The following is a 13521-nucleotide window of genomic DNA, read 5'->3' as shown; positions in this document are numbered from 1 at the left end:
GTGAAGCGCCAGGATTGGCGCATCTAGTGGATGCGCCACGTCTGGGGTGCCTGCGGCCTGCTATTTTTAGGCTGTGGAGGCCCAATAACTATGGACCTTACCACCCTGAGAATACAAGACCACAGCTGTCCGCTTTACCTTGGCTGGTGATCCAATTTGGAGGGGACCCTACTTTTTTTGTGTAATTATTAATATTTATAAAATAATTATAAAAAAGAGCCTGAGGGGACCTCCACATTGGATCCCCAACCACGGTAAAGCTGCCAGCTGTGGTTTTCAGGCTACAGCCGTCTGCTTTACCCTAGCTGGCTATCAAAAATGGGGGGACCCAACGTCATTTTTTTTTTTTAACTATTTTTTAAATAGAAAAAATTATTGGGCTTCCCTGTATTTTGATTGCCAACCAAGGTAACGGCAGGCAGATGGGGGTGGCAACCCATAGCTGTCTGCTTTATCTGCGCTGAGAATCAAAAATACCGCGGAGCGCTACGTCATTTTTATAAAGATTTATTTTTACAGCACTGTGATGTCCAGCAATCAAAATACAGGGAAGCCCATTTTATTTTTAGTTATTTATATAAATAATTAAAAAAAATAAATATGGGCTCCCGCTGCATTTTTTGTATTGCTAGCTAAGGGTAATCCAAGCAGCTACTGGCTGCTAACCCCCACTGTTTGGTGTTACCTTCACTGGCAATGGAAAATCCAGGGAAGCATTTTTTATTTTTTTTGCCAAAAAACTACAAAAAAAGGACGTGAGTTTTGCCATATTTTTGTATGCTAGCCAGGTATAGCAGGCAGGTGCTGGAAGAGTTGGATACAGCGCCAGAAGATGGCGCTTCTATGAAAATGCCATTTTCTGAGGCGGCTGCAGACTGCAATTCGCAGCAGTGGGGCCCAGAAAGCTCAGGCCAACCTGTGGTGCGGATTCCAATCCCTAGCTGCCTAGTTGTACCTGGATGGACACAAAAATGGGGCGAAACCTATTTCATTTGTTTTCTAATTATTTCATGAAATTCATGAAATAATAAAAAAAGGGCTTCCCTTTATTTTTGGTTTCATAGTTTCATAGTTTCATAGTTTTTAAGGTTGAAGGGAGACTCTAAATCCATCTAGTTCAACCCGTAGCCTAACATGTTGATCCAGAGGAAGGCAAAAAAACCCCAATGTGTCAAATAAGCTCCAATGGGGAAAAAAATTCCTTCCTGACTCCACATACGGCAATCAGACTAGTTCCCTGGATCAACACCCTGTCATAAAATCCAATATACATAACTGGTAATATTATATTTTTCAATTAATGCGATCAGGCTCTGCTTAAATTTTACTTGTGAATCCCTCAATACAACATCATACGGCAGAGAGCTCCATAGTCTCACTGCTCGTACAGTAAAGAATCCTCATCTGTGATTATGATTAAACATTCTTTCCTCAAGACGTAGCGGATGCCCCCGTGTTCCAGTCGCAGGCCTAGGTGTAAAGAGATCTTTGGAAAGGTCTCTGTACTGTCCCCTCATATATTTATACATTGTGATTAGATCCCCCTAAGCCTTTGTTTTTCCTAACTAACTAACCCCAAGTTTAATAACCTGTCTTGGTATTGCAGCCCACCCATTCCTCTAATAATCTTGGTCGCTCTTCTATCTACCTGTAAGATTATGCTATTTATAACCTTCTATACTTTTGCTAACAAGAAATGCATCCATTCCTCTCTTAAATTCATTCAGTGAGTTGGCCATCACCACTTCCTCAGGAAGAGAGTTCCAGAGCCTCACTGCTCTTACCGTGAAGAACCCTCTTCTATGCTGATGTAGGAATTTTCTTTCCTCCAATCGAAAAGAATGCCCCCTTGTTCTTGTCATAGTCCTTGGTACAAACAGATCATGGGAGAGATCTCTATATGGCCCTCTGATATATTTGTACATATTTATTAGGTCTCCCCTAAGTCTTCTCTTTTCTAGAGTAAATAGACCTAATTTTGATAACCTTTCCGTGTATTGTAATGCACCCATTCCATTTATTATTTTAGTAGCCCGCCTCTGAACCCTTTCAAGTTCAGTAATGTCTTTCTTCAGCACCGGCGCCCAAAATTGCACACAATACTCCAAGTGTGGTCTGACTAGTGATTTGTACAGAGGGAGAATGATGTTTTCATCTCGTGCCCCCAGACCTCTTCTAATGCATCCCATCACCCTATTTGCTTTGGTGGCTGCTGCCTGACACTGGGCACTCCAATTTAGATTCTTATTCACTAAGATGCCTAAGTCTTTTTCCATGTCTGATTTCCCCAGCAGTTTCCCATTTAGTAAGTAATCGTAGCATCTGTTTCTCCTTCCCATGTGCATAACCTTACACTTATCTGTGTTAAACCTCATTTGCCATTTTTCAGCCCAATTCTCCAATTTACTCAAGTCCATCTGTAGTTGCAAACTGTCCTCCTTTGTGTTAACTACCTTACATAGTTTTGTATCATCTGCAAATACTGATATTTTACTCTGTAAACCATCCACCAGATCATTAATAAATATATTAAATAGTAGGGGGCCCAATACAGACCCCTGTGGCACCCCACTAGTAACCCTGGCCCAATCTGAGTATGCACCATTAATAACCACTCTTTGTTTTCTATCACTAAGCCAGCTACCTACCCATCTACACACATTTTCCCCGAGCCCAAGCTTTCTCATTTTACTTAGCAGTCTTTTATGTGGGACAGTGTCAAATGCTTTACCGAAGTCGAGATAAATGACATCCAATGATTCTCCTCGGTCCATGTGAGAGCTTACATCCTCATAGAAGCTGATCAGGTTAGTTTGACAGGAGCGATCCTTCATAAATCCATGTTGATATGGAGTTAAACAGTTATTAACATTGAGACATTCCATAATAGTATCCCTTAAAAACCCTTCAAACATTTTACCCACAACAGATGTTAAGCTTACTGGCCTATAGTTTCCAGGTTCCCTTTTGCACCCTTTTTTGAATATTGGTACCACATTTGCTAGCCGCCAATCCAGTGGAACAGACCCAGTTTCTATAGAGTCTTTAAATAAAAGGAATAGAGGCCTGTCTATCACATTACTTAACTCCCTTAATACCCGAGGGTGAATGCCATCAGGGCCTGGTGATTTGTCAATTTTAATGTTACTAAGTCGGTTCTGCACTTCTTCCTGGGTTAGGCAGGTCATACTTAATGGGGCATTTACATGATCACTCTGCATTTCCCCTGGCATATGCTTTTCCTGTGTGAACACAGTTGAGAAAAAAGTATTTAAAACATTTGCTTTTCCCACATCGCTTTCTATGATTTTACCCTCATTATTCTTTAAAGGGCCAACACCATCAATTTTAATCTTTTTTCTGTTTATATAATTAAAGAATAGTTTGGGATTTGTTTTGCTTTCCTTAGCAATGAGTCTCTCAGTTTCTACTTTTGCTAAATATATTTGTTTTTTACACATTTTATTTTTTTCTCTATATATTTTTAATGCTTCCTCGCTGCCTTCTTGTTTTAGCTTTTTAAATGCCTTTTTCTTATTATTCATTGCCCCTTTTACATCCTTATTTAGCCACATTGGTTTTCTCCTGTTCCTAGCCCTTTTATTTCTGTATGGTATGGCTAGCTCGCAGTGGGTGTTTAATACCGATTTAAAAATTTCCCACTTATTTTCTGTGCTCCCATTTTTGAGGACATTGTCCCAATCAATTTGGCGAAGGTCTTCTCTAAGTTGATCAAACTTTGCTTTCCTGAAATTCAGCGTTTTTGTAACCCCCCTCCAAGGCACCTTACTAAAGGACAAGTGGAATTGTATTATATTGTGGTCACTATTCCCTAGGTGCCCATCCACTCGTACGTCTGTTATTCTATCTGGCCTGTTGCTTAAAATTAAGTCCAGAAGGGCTGCCCCTCTAGTTGGGCCCGGCACAAGTTGGGACAGATAATTATCCTTAGTTACTGACAAAAACCGGTTTCCTTTCTGAGATACACAGGTTTCAGTTTCCCAGTCTATATCGGGGTAATTGAAGTCCCCCATAATAATCACCTCATTGTGATTTGCTGCTTTGTCTATTTGTTTCAATAATACATTTTCAGTGGTTTCTGTTATATTTGGTGGCTTATAACAAACCCCTATGAGGATTTTATTAGTTTTCCCTCCTTGTATCTCCACCCATAGAGACTCCACCTCTTCATTTCCCTCTTGAATATCTTCTCTTAGTCTGGGCTTTAAACTGGACTTTATATATAGACAGACTCCACCCCCTTTCCTTTTTTTACGATCCCTCCTAAACAATTCATATCCTTGCAGGTTAGCCGCCCAGTCATAACTATCATCTAACCATGTCTCAGTTATTCCTACTATGTCGTATTTTTCCTCATACATTACCAGCTCCAGTTCTTCCATCTTATTGGTGAGGCTTCTTGCATTGGTCAGCATGCAGGAAAGAAGTTTTGCTCCCCTTTTCTCAGCTTCCTTCTTAGTACCCTGTCTTGGGTCCTCTTTACAGCATCTAGTATCCTTGATTAGTTTGTCCTTCTGCTGCATGTTCTTGTCAGCCGGGTACAAATAGGCAACTGGGGGTTGGGGGCAGCCGTACCTGCCTGCTGTACCTGGCTAGCATACAAAAATATGGCGATACCCACATAATTTTTTCAGGGGGCAAAAAACTTCTGCATACAGTCCTGGATGGAGTATGCTGAGCCTTGTAGTTCTGCAGCTGCTGTCTGTCTGTATGGAGAAGAGCAGACAGCAGCTGCAGAACTACAAGGCTCAGCATACTCCATCCAGGACTGTATGCAGAATTTTTTTGCCCACCAAAAAAATGATGTGGGCTTCGCCATATTTTTGTATGCTAGCCAGGTACAGCTGGCAGCCACGGGCTGCCTCCAACCCCCAGTTGCCTATTTGTACCCGGCTGGGAACCAAAAATATAGGGAAGCCCGTTTTTTTTTAATTATTTCACTTATTTCATGAAATAGTTAAAAAACAAATGACGTGGGCTTCGCCCCATTTTTGTGTCCAGCCGGGTACAACTAGGCAGCTGGGGATTGGAATCCGCAGCACAGGTTAGCCCGAGGTTTGTGGGCGCCTCTGCTGCGAATTGCAGTCCGCAGCCGTCCCAGAAAATGGCGCTCTCATAGAAGCGCCATCATCTGGCGCTGTATCCAACTCTTCCAACAGCCCTGGAGCCGGGTGGCTTGTTGGGTATTAACCATTAAGAATCTCCAATAAAGGGTTAAAAAAAAGACACCACACAGAGAAAAAATACTTTAATAGAAATAAATACACAGACACATTAGAGACTCCATCTTTATTACCCCCTTTCAGCCCTCCACGATCCTGCTCTTCTGTCTTCTTTCTTTCTAGTGTAGTAGTAGGGACGATTGTAGTGAGGATGAGGTTCACCAGCTCATCACTTGGGGCTGGGGAACCTCCATCCTCACTACAATCATCACTAGTGTAGTAGTAGTGACGATTGTAGTGAGGGAGGATGAGATTCACCAGCTCATCACTTGGGGCTGGGGAACCTCCATCCTCACTACAATCCTCACTAGTGTAGTAGTAGTGACGATTGTAGTGAGGAAGGATGAGGTTCACCAGCTCATCACTTGGGGCTGGGGAACCTCCATCCTCACTACAATCATCACTACAATCGGGAAGCAGCGTGCAGCCTTCACTCCGTGAGTGATCAGTGCTGGCTGCTAGCGGTAACGCTGACAGACGCGTTACCATAGCAACGGTGCTCTCGGAGCCGCGGTTAGCGGTGACGTCACCGCTAACTGCGTTGCTATGGCAACGGTGATCTCCGTTAATGACCGGCTGTGTCAGCCGGTCCCTAACGGAACGGGGAGTCGACCGTGTGCTAGAGCATGTCGCCGGTACACGGCGATACACATATGTGCACCGTGTACCGGAGAGATGCACTCGCAGGTCCTACATGACGTGTCATAGTCATGTGACCAGTCTGTAGCCAATGAGATAATAGCCACGTGACTGGTCACATGGCTATTTTGACGTCACGATAGGTCCTGCATCTCTGCTGGCAGTGCAGGTCACCGGGAGGATTCAGCGATCATCGGATGGAATAGCGACAGGAGACAGAGTGCAGAAGGGATCGCGAGGACCGGTAAGTGTTATGGCAATGTTTATTAACTGTTTGTGTACATTTATAATGCATTTTTATGTGTTTGTGATTGCCTCCCATTCTAGCCTATACGTTCGAGTTCGGTTCGTCGAACGTTCGACGAACCGAACTCGAACGGGACCCCCGTTCGGCGAACCGGCCTCGAGCCGAACCGGGACCAGTTCGCTCATCTCTAGTGACTAAGAGACAACACGAAAAAAATCCACACCCCCTTTTTATTTTTTCCTCTTTTAGCTGAGAAGGCTGTTATGTTTGTTTGGCTTACTTTACTGTTTGTACCGTCTTAATCTCACTGCATGTTTCATCTTCCCAAATGCTGATAAAGGAGTTTCCAACAATGCTTACAATAAATCTGTTGTAATTATAAGCTATATTTTCCCAGTCTGCGTACTGGATGAAAGATTATTATTATACTTTGATGAGAAAGTTAACCCTATTGTTTAACATTTTCAATAAAAAGATATAATAAAAAAAAGGAAAAAGTATATCATATTCCATATTGTGATTTTTTGTTTATTATACCCCCTTCATGGTTTCACCTTAATGAACAGGCCAATTTTTTTTTTTTTCAATTCTGACCAATGTCATGTTATGAGGTAATAACTCTAGAATGTGTTAACAGATCCCAGTGATTTTGAGAATGTATGTTTTTTTTTGTTAAAGGTAAACTTTGGAAATTTTAGAAAAAAATAGGAATTTGTAAATTTAAAATTTTTAAACCCTTAAGCCAGAGGGTTAACACTAAAGAGTTAACAAATAAAATGTACCATATGTCTACTTTGCAAGAGCACTGTTTTTTGAATAGCCTTTTTTTTATTTAGGGAATTAGAAGGGTTAAACATTTACCAACAATTTCTCATTTTCCCCAAAATATTACAAAACAATTTTTTCAGAGACCACATCACATTTGAAAGGACTTTGAGACATCTAGGTGACTGAAAATACCCAAAAGTGACACTGCTCTAAAATATGCACTACTCAAAGTGCTCAAAACCACATACAAGAAGTTTATTAACCCTTCAGGTGCTTCACAGTAACTAGACCAATATTGAATAAAAAAATGGAACATTTTACTTTTCACCACAAAAATGTTGTGTCACGAACACGTTCAGACTAACAGCTGTCTAATGCACAATAAAAATACACCATAACAACACCACAAACAAGGGGGACACCAGGTATACAATTACAATGGTTGGCCCTGACTCTAGTGAGAGGGTAGATGGACACCTCCTGCTCTTACCTGGCGTTGTACCCTGCACCCCTAGCCAGACCCTTTAAAGTTTCTGCATCTGTCGCGGAGCAGAAATACCTGAATCCCTGAATAATTCCTACTATAAGTCTGGCTAGGGAGTGGGAGGTAAGGTACACTATACCCACCAATGCACTAATACAACAGGAGGGTAGGTGAGACAAAGAGTGGTAAAACAATCAAAACTGAGAAGATACAATATCTGGATGAATCCACCAAGGCGGCTAGCATATAAATGGCTTTGAATATAAGAGAATGAGGGCAAAATGTGACCAATAATTAAGGCATCGACAAGGACTACACCCTATTATTTGATATAGAGACAAGAGGACTATGGGAATAGTAGTCATGAGGTCATGGGATGACCAATTCAAAATGACCACAATTACTGCTTTTTTGCAAAAATATAACAAATATTTTATTAATATAATAAATAGCAAAAAAGTGACATGACACAATAACAACAGCATTAGACAAAAATCAGGCTTCAACAAGGAGATGTCACTGACACAAAAGGACCAGGAGTCCACCGTTCATTGGGGAAGCAGAGTCACCAAAATAATAGGTGGGATATGGCCAGACAAACCAAAGGATAATGGGCCCAAATAAACACCAATGGTCCGCAATGCGCACACCTATTATAGTGTGCACCAAGAGGGAACAACATACATAGGGGGTCCAATATCCGGAAAGTCGGACCATTTACCACACCTCAATTATAGCAGAGACAAGCATTAGTCAAAAATGCATCATATTAACATAAACAAAGTCCCTGTGCTGCACTCACCCATAATGAGGAAGGTAGAACCCGAGTAAAACGTGCCCCGACGCGCACGTTTCGATGTCTTCTTCGGGGGGCCGTGGTGTACTGTCACATGAAAAAGACTGCGTTTAAATATACCGCTCCCATGTCCAGCCGGGCAACGATTGGTCGCGTGCGGGGTGGGACTCCGGCAGTGGGCCGCGTCATAGGGCATTCCCGGATCTGACGCGGGCGCTTCCTGTGTCGTCACACAGAGCGCACGCGTCACTCCGTACGGAAGCCGGCCGACGCGAGCATACCCGGAGTCACAGCGCGCACGCGCTCCACAGCCGCGGCCATTAGAAGAAAGGGCAAGGAAGAGGGCAAAAGAGATGGCGGTATATACGTGCGTCCAAAATCATAACTCCCAATATTTGGGGACTAGGTATAAACCGAGAGACAGTCCTCTCTTACATTACCCCAAAACCACATACATACCCGGGCAAATCATGACATCTGCTGAAACCAGCGAATACAGTCATAAACCCGCACAGACACAGATATAAATTCCAGGGCAGCCGCTGTTATAATAATAAATAATGAATAGAGGATGACCATACCACGATCACTTTACAATAACCATGCTAATATCTAATAACCAGCAACCCTAATTACTTTAATGCACCCATCTAGTCCGTGATATAAAGTCATAGATAAAGTCCAGATATGTATGTCAGCAATCGATATATAGGAGGGGCATGGACGATTCCATCTTCAATGCCCTCCCCCTTCATGCCATCTTCATCTTTGATACCGAACATTAGTTAGAGACAGGGTATATCATCAGTCCACGGTGTGGGTCCATAGATGTAGATATATTCAATGTGACCAAAATTATTTCATGCACTGGTTGATACATCCATGTCCCCATTAGCAAAAAGGGGGAACGGCAAAATTCCAAACGCAGACAAAATAAGCCTGTAGAAAAGGACAAACCAAAAAAACAAGAGACAAACACCAACATAAATAAACACAGTTTTAAAACCAGAAACACTAAGGCAAGTGACTAAAACATCACAGATAAATGAGTCAAAGAAAACTGAGTCGGGTGGAAACGACCTCTTAAAACTAACGGAGCCAGACCTCACAAAAAGGGGGCGAAGGACAACTTCTCATTAAGTCCCCCAGGTGTCATGGTGCCCAAAATGACAATCCATCTGCATTCAAGGCGCGACAATGCCTGCTGGTAATTGCCGCCCCTTGAACCAAGATGTAATTTGTCAATAGCCTTCACTCTAAAAGTTGCCGGATTGCAATCGTGATGCGTCTTATAATGTCGAGGGATGGTACGAAGAGAGTTCAAATCCTCAACATCCTTTGCCGCCACAATGTCTCTGACATGTTCGCGTGTACGCACCCGAAACTGTCGAGTTGTTAAACCGACATACAGCAGATTGCATCCGCATTTTGCCAAATAGATTACATGATCGGTGTTACACGAGATGTAATGTCTAATTATGAACTCTTTCGTACCATCTACTGACAAAAAAGAGGAGGCCCTATCAATGTTTTTACAGGCAATACACGCACCACAGGGGAAGCAACCCCATCTTGGTTTCCCGATGTTAAATGGAAGGACATCTCGATGCACATAATGACTGTGCACCAAGATGTCACGCAGATTCCTACCCCTCCTTGCGGTCATGAGGGGATGATCAGGGAGAGCCTTCGCCAAAGAAGGTTCCGTTTTCAAAACAGACCAATGTTTGTCAAGAATGCGTCTTATCTCACCCCACTGGTTATTAAAGGTGGATATGAACCGTATTGGTCCAGTACTAGGCTCCGTTTTATTGGGGATAGATAAAAGTTGGTGTCTAGGAGTGGCTCTGGCCCTGGAGTGGGCTCGTTTCACATTCCGAGCGCTGTATCCCCTGTCCCTGAACCACTGGGACAGATCTCCGGACTGTATAGCAAAGGACTCATTAGAAGAGCATATCCTCCTAATCCTCAAAAACTGTCCCACAGGGATAGCCCTGATGGTTGAGGACAGATGGGAGGATGATGCATGTAATAGGCTGTTCACTGAAGTCTCCTTCCGGAAAACGTCAGTCTGAACAGACCTATCAGTTTGAATAGAGATGTTAATATCCAAAAAGTCCATGGACTCCGAATTACTCCTGAAGGTCATCCTGACATTACGATCATTGGAATTCAAAACAGAAATAAAAGAAGATAATTCAAGGTCGGTTCCCCCCCAGATGATGAACACGTCATCGATGTATCTTAGCCAGCACTGCAAATGGGAGGCGGCGCAAGAGGGAGATTTTCGGCGACGGCGCCTGCGCCGCCTCCCATTTGCAGTGCTGGCTAAGATACATCGATGACGTGTTCATCATCTGGGGGGGAACCGACCTTGAATTATCTTCTTTTATTTCTGTTTTGAATTCCAATGATCGTAATGTCAGGATGACCTTCAGGAGTAATTCGGAGTCCATGGACTTTTTGGATATTAACATCTCTATTCAAACTGATAGGTCTGTTCAGACTGACGTTTTCCGGAAGGAGACGTCAGTGAACAGCCTATTACATGCATCATCCTCCCATCTGTCCTCAACCATCAGGGCTATCCCTGTGGGACAGTTTTTGAGGATTAGGAGGATATGCTCTTCTAATGAGTCCTTTGCTATACAGTCCGGAGATCTGTCCCAGCGGTTCAGGGACAGGGGATACAGCGCTCGGAATGTGAAACGAGCCCACTCCAGGGCCAGAGCCACTCCTAGACACCAACTTTTATCTATCCCCAATAAAACGGAGCCTAGTACTGGACCAATACGGTTCATATCCACCTTTAATAACCAGTGGGGTGAGATAAGACGCATTCTTGACAAACATTGGTCTGTTTTGAAAACGGAACCTTCTTTGGCGAAGGCTCTCCCTGATCATCCCCTCATGACCGCAAGGAGGGGTAGGAATCTGCGTGACATCTTGGTGCACAGTCATTATGTGCATCGAGATGTCCTTCCATTTAACATCGGGAAACCAAGATGGGGTTGCTTCCCCTGTGGTGCGTGTATTGCCTGTAAAAACATTGATAGGGCCTCCTCTTTTTTGTCAGTAGATGGTACGAAAGAGTTCATAATTAGACATTACATCTCGTGTAACACCGATCATGTAATCTATTTGGCAAAATGCGGATGCAATCTGCTGTATGTCGGTTTAACAACTCGACAGTTTCGGGTGCGTACACGCGAACATGTCAGAGACATTGTGGCGGCAAAGGATGTTGAGGATTTGAACTCTCTTCGTACCATCCCTCGACATTATAAGACGCATCACGATTGCAATCCGGCAACTTTTAGAGTGAAGGCTATTGACAAATTACATCTTGGTTCAAGGGGCGGCAATTACCAGCAGGCATTGTCGCGCCTTGAATGCAGATGGATTGTCATTTTGGGCACCATGACACCTGGGGGACTTAATGAGAAGTTGTCCTTCGCCCCCTTTTTGTGAGGTCTGGCTCCGTTAGTTTTAAGAGGTCGTTTCCACCCGACTCAGTTTTCTTTGACTCATTTATCTGTGATGTTTTAGTCACTTGCCTTAGTGTTTCTGGTTTTAAAACTGTGTTTATTTATGTTGGTGTTTGTCTCTTGTTTTTTTGGTTTGTCCTTTTCTACAGGCTTATTTTGTCTGAGTTTGGAATTTTGCCGTTCCCCCTTTTTGCTAATGGGGACATGGATGTATCAACCAGTGCATGAAATAATTTTGGTCACATTGAATATATCTACATCTATGGACCCACACCGTGGACTGATGATATACCCTGTCTCTAACTAATGTTCGGTATCAAAGATGAAGATGGCATGAAGGGGGAGGGCATTGAAGATGGAATCGTCCATGCCCCTCCTATATATCGATTGCTGACATACATATCTGGACTTTATCTATGACTTTATATCACGGACTAGATGGGTGCATTAAAGTAATTAGGGTTGCTGGTTATTAGATATTAGCATGGTTATTGTAAAGTGATCGTGGTATGGTCATCCTCTATTCATTATTTATTATTATAACAGCGGCTGCCCTGGAATTTATATCTGTGTCTGTGCGGGTTTATGACTGTATTCGCTGGTTTCAGCAGATGTCATGATTTGCCCGGGTATGTATGTGGTTTTGGGGTAATGTAAGAGAGGACTGTCTCTCGGTTTATACCTAGTCCCCAAATATTGGGAGTTATGATTTTGGACGCACGTATATACCGCCATCTCTTTTGCCCTCTTCCTTGCCCTTTCTTCTAATGGCCGCGGCTGTGGAGCGCGTGCGCGCTGTGACTCCGGGTATGCTCGCGTCGGCCGGCTTCCGTACGGAGTGACGCGTGCGCTCTGTGTGACGACACAGGAAGCGCCCGCGTCAGATCCGGGAATGCCCTATGACGCGGCCCACTGCCGGAGTCCCACCCCGCACGCGACCAATCGTTGCCCGGCTGGACATGGGAGCGGTATATTTAAACGCAGTCTTTTTCATGTGACAGTACACCACGGCCCCCCGAAGAAGACATCGAAACGTGCGCGTCGGGGCACGTTTTACTCGGGTTCTACCTTCCTCATTATGGGTGAGTGCAGCACAGGGACTTTGTTTATGTTAATATGATGCATTTTTGACTAATGCTTGTCTCTGCTATAATTGCGGTGTGGTAAATGGTCCGACTTTCCGGATATTGGACCCGCTATGTATGTTGTTCCCTCTTGGTGCACACTATAATAGGTGTGCGCATTGCGGACCATTGGTGTTTATTTGGGCCCATTATCCTTTGGTTTGTCTGGCCATATCCCACCTATTATTTTGGTGACTCTGCTTCCCCAATGAACGGTGGACTCCTGGTCCTTTTGTGTCAGTGACATCTCCTTGTTGAAGCCTGATTTTTGTCTAATGCTGTTGTTATTGTGTCATGTCACTTTTTTGCTATTTATTATATTAATAAAATATTTGTTATATTTTTGCAAAAAAGCAGTAATTGTGGTCATTTTGAATTGGTCATCCCATGACCTCATGACTACTATTCCCATAGTCCTCTTGTCTCTATATAAATGGCTTTGTATAGTCAGCAAGATTTCCTGGGAAGCCCTGCTTCTTAAACACCAAGGGGCGTGGCTACAAAGCAGCTACACCCAACCTGCACTAGAGGAGAGCTGCTAGCCGCAAAACTGATATTGTTTCTGCACCAAGAGAAACAAAACAATATTTAAATGAAGTATAGATGAAGAAGAGACGCTCCAGTCCTAAAGCTGTTACTAGTCACAGGGTAACAAGCGTGACATGTTGCTTTAGCTTGGAATTTTGCATTTTCACAAGGGTAACAGGAGAAATTGCACTATTCAGTTTGTTG

This window comes from Anomaloglossus baeobatrachus, chromosome 1 (genome assembly GCF_048569485.1).
Source record: "Anomaloglossus baeobatrachus isolate aAnoBae1 chromosome 1, aAnoBae1.hap1, whole genome shotgun sequence".
Classification (NCBI taxonomy): Eukaryota; Metazoa; Chordata; class Amphibia; order Anura; family Aromobatidae; genus Anomaloglossus; species Anomaloglossus baeobatrachus.
This window is presented reverse-complemented; position numbering follows the sequence as displayed.